Source organism: Phyllostomus discolor, chromosome 6 (assembly GCF_004126475.2).
Source record: "Phyllostomus discolor isolate MPI-MPIP mPhyDis1 chromosome 6, mPhyDis1.pri.v3, whole genome shotgun sequence".
Classification (NCBI taxonomy): Eukaryota; Metazoa; Chordata; class Mammalia; order Chiroptera; family Phyllostomidae; genus Phyllostomus; species Phyllostomus discolor.
In genome coordinates this window covers 15,189,469-15,203,604 of record NC_040908.2, presented here as the reverse complement: position 1 = coordinate 15,203,604, position 14,136 = coordinate 15,189,469, and the positions used below count along the sequence as shown (strand labels likewise).

The 14,136-nt window shown below is 39.9% G+C and overlaps 1 protein-coding gene and 1 non-coding gene across 4 annotated transcripts in view; one reads left to right on the top strand and one right to left on the bottom strand.

Annotated features, from left to right (window-relative positions):
- The window catches only part of BABAM2 (BRISC and BRCA1 A complex member 2), a 329,882-nt gene that overhangs the window by 196,272 nt on the left and 119,474 nt on the right, over positions 1-14,136 (bottom strand). The window lies entirely within an intron of this gene.
- LOC114501215 lies at positions 2,698-2,823 on the top strand. Its single transcript, XR_003684967.1, has one exon. It is a non-coding gene; the product is annotated as a U4atac minor spliceosomal RNA (small nuclear RNA).

The following is a 14,136-nucleotide window of genomic DNA, read 5'->3' as shown; positions in this document are numbered from 1 at the left end:
AAGTACAAAACATAATGTATTGTTACCTCAATTTTTACATATACCAGAATTGGTTTAAAAATAAACGACATGTAAAAATGACTTTAGAGGAGCATTTGATAAACATACGCCCGGACCTTTCTGATAACTGCATCATTCCCGCACCGAGGGAATGAGGCAGGTTGGCTCACTGAAACTTAAGAAACCACAGGTCTCTTCTAATTTGGCTTAAAAAAGGATTTATGGTCATTTCTACACTTGATCTTGGCCAAAAGGCTGAGAAGTGATTCCTGGTCATTTCTTTTCAGCAACGTAAATTCTTTTAGGAATGAAATGGAAGAAATGGCAGAAAACGAAGTATGAGTAGCATAGCATTAAAAATGTGTGAGGGGGCCCCGCTGTAAGCTAGGCTGGTCGAAAATGTGGGCCCTTAAGATGTGATGAAGAATAATAATCACCTGCAGTGGTTCTCAAATCCACAGCTCGGGTGCATCAATCTTAGTAATGATGGTCTAAAGTGTTTAAGTTACCACTGGAAACACTAAAAGCAACCATTTCTATTCTGAGTGATTTGCCCCACAGAAAACATCTCAACACAATGGACACTCCGCTGGTCTCAGCCGCAGATCGGCAATTAGGGAAGTGCGGCTCTCGCCTGTCTGCTCCAGTTATCTGCACCCCAGCCTTTCATCAGTTCCTCTTCCAGGAGAGAGGAAGCTACTACTTGTCCTGCCTGTCTCTGAGGGCTGTGGGAAGAGGCACGGAAAGGCACCTCCCCCCGGGCGCAGGGCTGTGCAGACACAGGAGTCCCCGGCCTGGAACCAGGGGCTTCCTGACCAGCCCCGAGTCTGTGAGTCTGTGGGCCTGCACTCCGTTTCCCTGCCTTCCTCTCCCACTGCTATAGAAGATTGTTTTTTGGGCTCATTATTGCTTCACACACTGCTAGGAAGGAAATATTTCTATGCAATAAAAATTCTTTTGGTGTTTTTTACTCCCTTCTCATCCATGCAAAACAGGAAAGCAGACACATTGCCTTGTATGGTTATAAAAGATCCAGACTACGGTTCTTAATGTTCTTAGACAACTGTACTCACAACATTACCACAACACTTTCCTTAAACTTAACACTGCTTAAAGAGGAAAAGAGGCCTCACATACTCCAAGCTTAATATATATCTCCAGAGAAGGCATATCCTAACAGATATTTACTAAATTGGGTCACGGTTCATCAAATACAGAGTTCAACGGTATAAAAAAAAAATGATATGCTTGTAGAGGATTACTTAAAGTAAGAATGCCAAGAAAATTTTACATGGTTTTAAAGCAATTTATTTCTGCTTGAAACATGCTCCAAACACTGTGCTCTGAGGGCACTGCAACACTCGGGGGCCGTGTGTTCTGGGGGCGCTGGGAACTGAGGGCACAGGTTCTCTCACCGCGTGACTGTTCTGGTCCCTGTCCTTCAGCAGCCATCACCATAAAGCTGTGGGCAACACTGGACAGGCGGAAGAATGCAAGTGGGCCCTACCCAATATCGTATGTGAAAATTAACTCAAAATGGATAAAAGATGTAAGACCTAAAACAACACAACTCTTATAGAAGAAGACACAGGACAAAAACATCACAACATGAGATTTGGCAATGATGTTTTGGATATGACACCAACGGCACAGTTAACAAAAGAAAAAATAAAGTAGGCTTCATGAAAATTCTTAAATTTTGTGCTATCAAAAGGTAGTATCAACTGAGTAAGAAGGCACCCCCAGAATGGAAGGAAACATTTACAAATCATACATCTAATAATGTCCAGAATATATAGAGAACTCCTAAACTCAACAACAACAAAAAGCAACAACCCATCAAAAAACGGGCAAAGGATTTAACAGACATCTCTCCAAAGAAGATATATGAATGGCCAATAAGCACATGAGAAGATCACTCAACATCACTAATCACTAGGAAAATGCAAATCAAAACAATGAGATAGCACATTGCACCTATTCGGATGGCTACTATCAAAAAAAAAAAAAAAACCCAATGTACAGTGGGGAGGATGTGGAAGTTAGCACTGTTGGTGGGAATATGAAATGGTAAAGCTACTGTTAAAACAATGTAACTGTTTCTTACAAAATTAAACACAGATACCATATGATTCAGCTTCTGGATATGTACCCAAAAGAATTAAAGGCAAGGTCTTGAAGAGGTATTTGTACACCTATGTTTATAGCAGCATTATTCACAACACCTAAAACACAGATGCAACCCAAGTGTCCATTGACAGATGAATGGATATGCAAAATATGTTACATATATACTATAGAGTACTATTTAGCCTTTAAAAAGGAAATTTTGCAATATGCTACAACATGCTATAGCATGGGTTAACCTTGAGGACGTTACTAAAGTGAAACAAACTACTCACAAAAAAAGACAAACAGTGTATGATTCCACTTACATGAGGTACTTACAGTAGTTAAAATCATACAGACAGAAAGTACAGTGGTGGTTTCCACGGGCCGGGAGGAAGGGAGAGTGGGAAGTTGTTGTTTAATGGTATAAAGTTTCTGCTTTACAAGACGAAGATGGGTCGTGGTGACAGCTGCACAACTCAACAAAGCGAATGTATTTAAGCCACTGAACTGTATACGTAAAAATAATCAAAATGGCAAATTTTATGTTATGTGCATTTTACCACAATTTTTTGAAAAAGCTATCAAACCATCCTTTCCTTGGGGTTGTGCTGCTGTCCAGTGGGCATGCAGTGAGGGCAGTACTGCGGACCCCTAACCAACACACTCGCACCGACCAGAGCTCTGCTGTACCTTGGTGCAGTGTTTGCAAAAAAGAAGAAAAAAAGTCATCACCTGATGGATAGCTCATCTTTAAAGCCATACCATCTCCCCCACCATTTCTGGAGACTTCTTTTCCCCTTAAGTTGAGCCAGGTGGTCTATGAATTCTTCTGCCTCATCCAAGTAAATCTGCCCAACAGACAAACCTACATTACTGGGATCAAACCCACCTTTTGTTCTTCAGTACTCTAACACTGCTTTTATTTAAGGATACACAAGTCGTTAGTAATTATTTTTAAACAGTGTATAGTTATTTTTAAATGAGTGTTACAGAATTTTAAGGCTGAATCTCAGAGATTATCTAGTCTAATTCTGGAATTAGAGATAAGAAGGCTGAAACTCAAAGAGGTTTCTTAACTCCCCAGAGTCACACCATCAATTAAGGACAAATATAATAAAGGGCACACCAAGTTAACTACTTTGAAAAATCTAATCTAAAAATGGGAACTTAGAAAAAGTTATTTATTTTGTAGATGAACTGGCTTAAGAATTTCTTAAATAATGAGCTTCTGTAATTTCTTTTTAAGAAGTTACTATGCAAAATAAATGTACAGTAAAAACATAGAAATTGATCTATAGCATGAAGTATGAGCTAGATTCATGATTGATTTTTAGGTAACATAATAATGTTTTTATGTTTGTAAAATATTCTTAACATTTGCAAAACAATATAAATTAACTTTTACTGTTTATGCCACCATCAATAAAACATTAGGATAATTCTGTCTTCTTCATACAGGGTTCACTTGAGAAAAAAGAGTGAACAGTTTACTTTCTAATGTCTATAACAGTTTCAATCAATAAAATGAAATCAACCCACCCTTAGTTCATATTAAAGGCAGTTCTTACAGAGAATTACATTCCTTGGTAAGAACTGTAAATACAAATAATGTAATTAAACTCTGAATTTCCCATGAAAAGAATTATGAAGGAAGGATACCTGACCAAGAACCTGACACTCAAAAAAATTTTTATTTTATTGCCCTGGCTGGTGTAGCTCAGTGGATTGAGCATGGGCTGCGAACCAAAGTGTCACAGGTTCCGTTCCCAGTCAGGGTACATGCCTGGGTTGCAGGCCATGACCCCCAGCAACCGCACATTGATGTTTCTCTCTCTCTCTCTTTCTCCTTCCCTTCCCTCTCTAAAAATAAATAAATAAAATCTTTAAAAATTTCTATTTTATTTTATTTATCTATCTAGAGAGAGGGGAAGGGAGGGAGAAAAGGAAGGAGAGAAACATCAATGTGTGGTTGCCTCTGGAGCGCACCCTACTGGGGACCTGGCACACAACCCAGGCCTGTGTCCTGACTGAGGCTCAAACTGGCAACCCTTTTGGTTCGCAGGCCGGCACTCTATCCACTGAGCTACACCAGCCAGGGCATCAAAGTTTTTATTTGAAAATATATACAATGGCCCTACTTTACCAGCAATAAAATAATGTACTTATTTATTTACTATGTAGGATAAAATTTACATAAATAATACTACAATTCTATAATTAATTATTAAACTTTTCTTTAGTAAGCTACATTTTCTAATTGAGGGAGCAAAAAGCTTTTATTTTACTTCTTTCCAATTCCTGCCTTACTTGCATTATAACAAAAAGAAAATAAAGAAACACTGTAGTCATCAAATTCTAAAGATATGTGCAAGATTCTTTTTCTTAAATGACACTGCTATATATTCAGACACTGATATAACTAATACCGATCTACCCACTATGCAGATAAAGAAACATTAAATACAAAACAAATGTTGGTATATTCCAACCCCTTTCCCTCAACTTATCCACCATATTGAAATTTCTGTTTTGAGAGTACTTTGGGACACTTAATGGCTTTTTGAGAAATGTTTATATTGCCATGTTTTTCCCCTCTGCAAATTTCTCTATATTAAACTTAGAAAGGAAGTTGCTAAAGAAGTTGGTATCAATAATCCCCAATTTATTGGAAAGCATATGTTAATCTGTATGCCAAAATTGGCACAAAAAAAAGATGAAAAAGGGCTCATGCTGTAAATATAATAACTTTAAGATCTAAGTTGAAAACTACCTGTTTGATAAATAATTACGGAAGAACGAACAGACGAACGAATGAATGACAAGCAAGCTGGCCACCACACGTTTAACAGTGTTTTCCTCTTAGTCCACTGACCGTGCTGCTGTCTCCTGGGACGTGTCTCTCTCTCGGCTCCCGTGGTGCTACTCTCTCCCGGCTTTCCCACTATTTCAACCACCACCCTTGTCAGTCTTCCTCAGTGACAGCTTTTCCTCTAAATAACCTCTAAATACCCTTCAGAACTTGGGGCTCTTCTCTCTCTACATTCTCCCCAGGTGACCCCCAACATTCCAACGGATACAAGTAATGTCTTCATGTCAAGCACTTCCAAGTGCATATTTCCACTTCAACCTCCCTTCTAAACTCCAGCCTCACACATCCTACTTGTTGGACATCTCCACTTAGATGTCTAGTAGGCACCTCCACGTAACATGTCCAAACTGGAATTCTTGATCAAGGCCTCAACCTGCTCACCGCACCCCAAACTAGTATGGCTCTCTAGTCCCTACCCTCTCCATCTAGGCAAACAGCACCAGCCCCTACTCAAGCCAGAAACCTAGTGGTCATTCTTGATGCCTCTCCGTAGTACTTGGTTTTTGTGACATGATGGGTGTCATGAAAACTACATTCAACATTGCCCGACCTTCCCAAGACACTAGCACTCGAGAGAACAAGAGAAAGGAAGTCTGATAACATGATACGGCCCCTTTGCTGCATTTCCTGAGCATCTTCTTGGGGTGAAGCTGCGGGAGCAGGAGAGGTTAGGAAAGGAACTGAAGCAGCATGTCAAACAGGTACTGCTCGACATTCCAGGTGTTCACAACACCTCGTGCTGAAGAAGATTTGTTTCAAGACCAAAGACAGTGTCCTTAATAAAAAACTTAATCATTATCTGAAAAAAAAAACACTTACTTAGGTTTAAATTACCTCAGAAAGAAAAGTCTTTATATAGAATATAAGTTCTGGAATCTTATGTGACATTTTTTTAAGATAAACAGTTCTTCCATACACTACCTCTTCTGAAGTCTGTAATCAAGGATAATTATACTCTAGAATAAAAGCCCAAAGTTACTACAATTTTAACAGCATCTCATATACCCTATAAAAACATTTTAAATTCATTAAACATGTAAAAAAAATGAGTAGTCTTCTCTTAAAACTAGCCCCTAAAGAGGAAACACTTCACTTGCATAAGCTCTAAGATGGTCTATATGTTGTGCTTTGTTGTTACAAACATTTGTGTACTTTTATAGCTAACCAGTCTCTCCACCCCCATTAATTATATTTAATTCTATTGTCAGTAGGTAGGCAAAGCTCTGAGTGATTTTAATGTCATCTCCAAAACCTAAAGCCTAAAAGGTTTGCTCAGTCTCTTAAAATGAAAGAATATTTACAGGTTCTCTAAATCATTTACTCCCAGGGTCAATTTCCAAGTAATGGAAGAACATGTTGACTTGATAAACACTGCTGATCACCTAATTAGGTGCTGATAATGCAAAGATAATGCATTTAGTCTGTCTTTGAAGAGCTCATGGTACAAAAATACCTTCACACAAAGTAAGAAAAAAATTGGTGTGATAGAACTATTAAAAATGTTAACTCATCATCTAAAATTTAAACAATCTCAAATTGTATGTTAAATCACTGAAACAACAGTTATTCTCACCAACATTTTTAACCTAAAATCTTACAAAGACAGGGATAAAATTTTCTACCTCAAAAAAATTGATTAAATCTGATCATCTACAATATATAATTTATACAATATAAAATCCATAATGTATACAATGAATGAGGAAAATACATGAGATGAAAGTCTTATTAAAATAAAGTGGAAATGAAGATTCTATTACATTCAAAGTGTTTCATTTGTGACTCTGTGAACCACTCATAAATCCTTTGTATTTCTGAAGACTTCACTCGAACTTTGCATCTGAGAATTTGAAATTACTTGATGTAAAAATAAATATTTTTTAAATAAAGACAAAAAAATAATGATTCTATTATGGTTATAGGAAACATAAATGCTAAAGAACACTCAATTTGAGTTGGCTATCTACTGCAATGACTTCTGAAGTACAAGCAGCAAAGGCTGCATACTGCATTTGAAAAATTAGTTAAAAACTGTAGACCACGAAAGAGTAGTATGATAAACAAAAGCGGGCCACAGACACACACACACACACACACACACAGTCTTTGTTCAGTAGTTATAATTTGAAATGGTAGTAACTCTTTGTAAAGCTCTTTCAAATTTAAACTTACTCTCATCCTTTCTTAACTAAGTACAAATTTTCCTTGCCTAGAAGGGAATGAGAAGCCACTGTTAACGACAGGGGTGGGGCCCCTTGGCTGCAAGGCTCCTCACTAACTCGTTAGGAGCCTAAAGGTCAAGATAATCTGCATTTAAAAAAAGAAAGGGAGGGAGGAGGAGCAGCCCTCTTAGCTTTTAAACATAGGTGTGGCCCAATCTAGACAATTGTGTGTCCCAGCATAATCTCCCAGTCTCAAAAAGCTTCCATTGTGATCCAGAAAAAGGCTTGCTTGTTAAAACTTGTATTAGCTTTAGCGGGTGTACTCTGTATCAAAATGGGAGCAGGCAAAAGCAACAGCTAGCTTCTTAAGTTCATACGACAGTACAGAAAATCTTCAGGGTTCAGTGCAGATGTAGTCCCAAGGGGTCCATGAACTGGAAAAAAATCTGTGACTACCTTAGGCCTGTCCTGGGGAACTCCTTCAAAAACTGCCTTCCTTTCTCCTGGTCTGTAGCAAATCTCCCAGCCCCCCAAAATCTTGGCAGAAGCATGGTCTCAAATATCTATTTAGTTAAACGTACACTAGAAGTATAAACTTTACTATTCTCAAGGAAAATTTATATTCCAAGCAAGATCTTGAAAATGGAGAGTGTCTGGGCGATGAGCAGGTACCTTCCAATGGTCTCTGTCTGGGCGACATTCCCTCCAGGAAGCACCCCATGCCTTCCCTCAGCCCTGCTCAGGCCACGGAGGGCAGGAAATACGAAAGAGAATGCCAAAGTCCACAGACAGGGAAATCGGTCTACTGAAGGTTTACCAATAGGGTAACGGCACTGTTTCTTTGGAAGAGTTGGGGAAATAAAAATTCTGTTTCACTAATCAGCACACACACAATTTGACAAAAGGCTACATTTGCATCTTGCTCTATAAGCATTGGTCCTAGCCCCTTCTCTCAGGATCAAGGCACTCTGTATCTGCTGAATATAAATACCATGGCATCCGAATATGAGAGGAGAGATTAGAAAGAACTCATGGTCCTACGAGATGTTAATCTGAACAATGACAAATTCTGAATTTGAGTTTCGCCATAAATAATCAAAGAAAAAGGGAGACTTCAAAGCACAGTGGACTCCCAAGTTTTCTTGAAGTCAGTGCAAGGAAGAATCTGAAGGTCAAGTAGGCTTGACCATTTGGGAATATGACCCTAGTGGAGGGACAGACAGCATTCCACCCACTTTTAGCGCTTCCCGAAGTGAGTAACGGGCTATTCATTAGAAAATGCGTTTGCAACAGTGAATCTTCGGTAGGAACCGAGCTGAAGCAGGGGCTACGGTCCTAGAAAGTAAATCAGGGCAAAAATGGACTTTGTTGTCACGGCTTCTGTCACACAAACAAAACTGTGGCAAAGAATGTTTTTCATTTCCTTACACACCACTACAAATAGATTTGAAAAGTAAAATGGACCAAATGCAGTCTGCTCTCCACAACAGTCAAGACCTGATCTCTACCAGCCTCACCAGTTTCAACGCCAATGGAAATGCCGTATATGCAATTGAGGTGAAACAGAATTCCGAGATTGTGCTCTTTGGATTCATTTGTGATTTGGCGGGAGGGAGGTAGTAAACTCTTAAGTGAAATCATGGCCAGATAAATAAGCAACAAAGGGCCACCACTACCAGAGAAAAACACAGGTCCTCAGACCCACTGCCGAAGACAGGGGGAGGGGGACGGATACTGGCTGCCAGCCTCGCAGAGAGAAGGCAGGGACGGAGCACAGCGAAACGACAGCACCCCGCTTAAAGAACATCTTAGGTCGAGGGTTGTAAATTTCTGTATTTCACAAACAACTCTCAATATATTCATGTTTCCCACAAATGTTCTTATTGTTAAAGGAACAAGAACAACTATAGTTTTACCAGTGGAACTGAACCCAGACTGTTTTCCCCCTCAAACTATGATAATGTATAGGAGAAAATACTTAACTACTTTTCAGGGATTTAATCAATATGTAAATTGGTATGCAGAGACTAAGAATTAAATTTAACAAACAGACTTGCATTATAGAAAAAAATAGGAGAAAACTCCGTGGTTTTCCATTTGGGGACATGTTGCCCTCCAGGGGACATCTGACAATGTTTAGAGATATTTTTGGTTGTCACAACTGGGAGCAGGCAACAGTTCTACTGGCATCTAGGGGGTAGAGGCCAGGGATGCTACTAAATATCCCACAATGCACAGAACCACCCCTCAAAAACAGAATTACCTGGCCGAAAAAAATCAATAGTGCTGGGGTTGAAAAATCCTGAATGGCAATCTGTCACAGATAAGTTTGCGTCTATGCTTTACCATCTGTCCACAACCCCAACTGTAAGAGTCCCAGCAAATTGCTCCCAAGTGTGACCAAACCTTAAACCACCAATCATAAAAATTAGAGGAAGTATAAACTGATACAATCTTCTAAAAGAAAAAATATACGTATTATATATTATTTTATAACATCACAAAACAAAGAGTGTCAACCAGACATCTGTATGTCTCTTGATAAAAGAACTCAACATACCTATAGTCTTGCCAAAGCACTTAAACCCAGATCTGATAAAGCCTTTTGATTCGGCTGCCAATTTGCAGGAGACGCATAGAAGCACGCTGAACGGTACACGCAGTCTGCAAGCAGCACAATCTAGACTATGGGAAACTCTCTAAGTAAATGACCTGGGTTCTTCTTCTTCTTCAACAACAACAACAACAATACAACTATAAGGAAAAGAGAAAAAGGACAAATCTGTAGATGAAAAGACTTAAAAGACATGTCTAATTTAAAACAACAGGGAAGGTTCGACAATAGGTGAAAGGCACACACTTGGGTGATGAAATCACGAAGAGTCTCAGGGGCTCCTTTCTCAGAGTTGGGGCAGTGGTTACTTCTGGAGGGAAGAAGCGGCTACTTTGGGGATAGGGCACATGCAGTCAGGAGAGAACTCTCTAACAAGATGACATTTGGGACAGATATTACTATTTTCATCCTGTAATTAAGGAATCTGAGACTTAGGGGGCTTGAGTAGTTTGCCAAGGTCACACAGTAAGTGGCGGGCATGTAGTTTTAGTTAGAACAGGTGATCTGACGAGCTCCAGCTCTTGCCCAGAGTTTAATTGTGATCTAACACCCCCTTTTTAAAGGTATAGCTTACAAAATCTAAAGTGGACAAATCTTCAGTGTAACTTAACTTGAGGGTAAAGTTCAATGAACTTTACACATGAAACACTGTTTTGTTCTGATCGTTTTAAATGTCCTTATAAAGAGAGGAATGCATAATCTCTTTAAGAAAACATCTCCCACGGTGCAAAGCCAAGCTGTTGACAATTTAAGACTTACAGAAAGGCACTGCGTAAGCTGCAGGAGTAGAGGGTTTCTCCCTGGAACTGCATGTGGGTCAGTCAGGATGATGCTCCCTATGTAACCCAATGATTTCGTTTTCTTTTCTTACTGATCAAAAGTAAACTACTATCCTGAGGATTCCTGAAGAAAACCAAGGTATGTTACCCCCACCTTGTAAAAACCAAGGAGGGAGATGACAAAGCGGCTTCCCTCCACAGAAAGAGAGACAGGCGTAGAGCATTTGAACACATTTTTTTTAAGAAGGAAAAACTTGTCAGGTTAGCTAACAAAAAGGAGAGTTTACATAGCGCCACTGCGAGTGAGAGAAACACTAGAACGCTTTTGTGCTAATTACAAGATTTTCTTAAGGAAATAAAGAAAAAGTAACTCAATTGTAGTTAGGCTACAGAAAGCTATTTGAAACTGCACCTTAAAGTAGGTCTAACTCTTTTAAATTAATTCCACGTGATAAAGTTAGTTCATATTTCAGGGCCCATGAAACGGAGGCCGCCCCGGTGGCCCAGGCCTGCGCCGCGCACCTAAACCCAAGTTGGCGGCGCCTGTCAGGGAAGCCTCACAGACGCCGTCCCAGTCCTCCGGCTCCGCTTCAGACAGTCCACCCCCCTCTGGAAACGGAGCCCTGCCGGCCTCAGGAAAGCCTCCACCTCCTAACCAGTCACCGTGCTGCCTCTTCAAGCATCTGCAGAACTTGCTCTGGCCCAATATCCCTCAGGAAGAATGTTCCACAGCTTGTGAGGACATCAGACTCCGTATTTGTTTGTTTCAGTTTTTTCCCTTGACACATGCAACATTTAGGCCTGGACGTGTTTTGTAAATCATAGTAATTAGTAAATATTTGTCCCGCTAGTTGAAGGATTTTTGTAACAGTCATAGTAATAGGGATGATAACAGATAACATCAACATAATGTTCTGAACTAACCAGTTGAATGCATTAACTCATTTAATCTTCACAACCACTCTCACAAGTAGGTAGTTATATCCTTACTATTTAATTTTTTCAAATGAAGAAACCAATTCACACTACTAAGTAAGCAGCAGAGTGGAACACTGGCATTTTTGTGTTTGCACTTACACACGGCTTTGCGGTTAGTTGTCAGTTAATGTTCCCGTTGGGCCACTCCCACACTAAGTCAGCAGGCCAACTCCTGCGGTGGGCAATCTTAACGGAATTCAGGAGAAACTAAGACTTCTCTAGAGGTAATGTCTATTGAATCATTCCAAGGAGGGGAACATTAGAAGTAGACCTGGCCTACAGCTGCACTTGCTGTAACTCTCTGACCATTATATTCTGAACACACGGAACGCTCCAAACACACGCGTTCTGGAAACACCACATACAGGACTCGGGGTGTAAACGACCACAGTGCTGGGCACACAGTGGGTAGTCAGCATTTACTAAATGACAGTGAAAGCGAACACAGGAGAGAACAATCACACAACGTGCACCATCTAATACCAAGAAATTAAACCACAGAATCTCTAGTGGCCCCTTTCTGTTCCAGTAGTTGAAAGTCTCAAGTAAAGAAAGGGGTGAAGAAGGGTCCCTGGAGAGATGAGAGAGGAAGAGAACAAATACAGGGAGTGTGTGACTGAGGGAACCGATAATAAGGAAGATAGATGCTGATGGAAATTTTCTCACTCACATGCACATGTACATGGATATCTGTCTGTCTTCATTTTCAGTTTGCTAGGGATCTCTGTTACCATGAAAGGTGAAAATATAATTAACACGCAGCCCTTCATCACTCTCATACAGACACACACACACTATATTAAAAACATGCTCTGAAATAAAAGTGAAAAAATCACAGTAAAATTATTGAAATTCACGCATTCTCCCTATGGGGGGAGGGAGGTCTAGCCCAGTGTGGAGGTTGTTATTCACCAAACTGCAAGATATGTCGGTGGTGGGGCCATATGTTGAGAGTCAACGGGATTCTTTTCCTTCCAGCAGCCTCTCCCTCACTGGCAGGCTCTCTGAGATCTGTCATCGGGAAGAGCTCACTCTGCACAGCTGATGACTTTCCATAGGTTCTGTTTTCAGGCTGAATCACAATCCTTTGTAGCCATAATCTGCTGAAGTTCTCATCACACTCATACAATATTTAAAACATTTTGGTATTTTTTCAAAATGCAATGTATGAGTTTTTCCCCATCTTCAGAATTAAACCAATATCAAAATGTCTTAGAAGAATTAATCGCTGGGTGGGAGATAATTAAATTTTAGGATTTAAAACCCCAAGTCTACCATAAAGTTGTAAACTTAGTATTTACATATTCTTAATGAAGGCTGTCTGCATCGGTCAAGCCAGTTCACAAACGCTACCCTGCGTGACTCGATTCTGATTTACAGTCAAGATTGTCAGAACTTGTATTCTGTGTCCTTGCTACACTCGTACCTTGTAAACATTGCATAAGAAAATTGGAATGCAATAGCCATAAAAATAATTGCAGGCTATTACATAATCAAGAGTCTGTTTCTATTCTTTATTAGGCTGGTCTCATCATACCAAGTAAAATATATGTGCTGAATAAAAATAGAATGAGTTCTAGAATTATATCTCCTTTTATGTTTTCCTTAGATTTTAAGATTTTAATTGCTATAATTATAAATCATGTTTCTTGTTAAAAAATCAGTAGAAAAACAGAGTTCACTTAAATAATATAAGAACTCATCTACATTATCATTAAATCATTTTATACATACTATATACATGGACATATTTTTTTTTCTTTAAAAGAAAATTCTTCCTGAACATTGTCTTCAGGGCACTGTGCTAGAATACAGGGCAGTACAAAGCTGAATTAGACTAAATCCTCCATAGGAGCTTAAAACTCATAAACATCAGCCCTCCCCTCCTATTTGTACTGCTCCCAGTACATCACTTCACTCCCAGACTGGAGAGTGTGCCAAAGAGGCAAATAAATTAAGTTGAACTTTCAGCTTTGTGCCATCAAGAACAAATTTTTTACTGCAATTAGTATTATCTGGGTGTCCTACCATAAATCCTCAGTTTTATTCACATTAATTCTCAACATACAGGTTTATGAAAATTCATTAAAATGATCAACTATCAACTGAACCTTTAGAAGGATAATTCTGAAGAACGGAAAAGAATAGCCTCAGGGGGCTTCCAGTCAAGATGGAGGCGTAGGTAAACGTGCCTCGACTGCAAGCACAACTATAGCAAAAAATACAACTAGACTACGAAACAAGTATCACCCAGAATGTCAGAAAACCAAGCTGTGTGGAAGTCCGACAACCAAGGACGTACAGAAGCCCCATTCACCCAGGCAGGTAGGAGGGGCGGAGATGTGGAGAAGTACGCGGAGGCACTAAGAGGTGTGGAGAGGAGGAGAGGAGCTGAGATGCGGAGTGGCATGAGGAGGCACAGGGACCAGAACCAGCAGACCCACATCCACACGTGATGGATAAAAATCAGGAGGGATACCTTGGGAGTGAGGGATCCCAGCCCCGGTCCAGACCACCCAGCCCAGGCATCCAGCACCAGAAGATAAATCCCCATAACTTCTGGCTGTGAAAACCAGCAGGGGCTGGGGCAGTGGAAGAAACTACTCTTAAAGGACCTGCAAC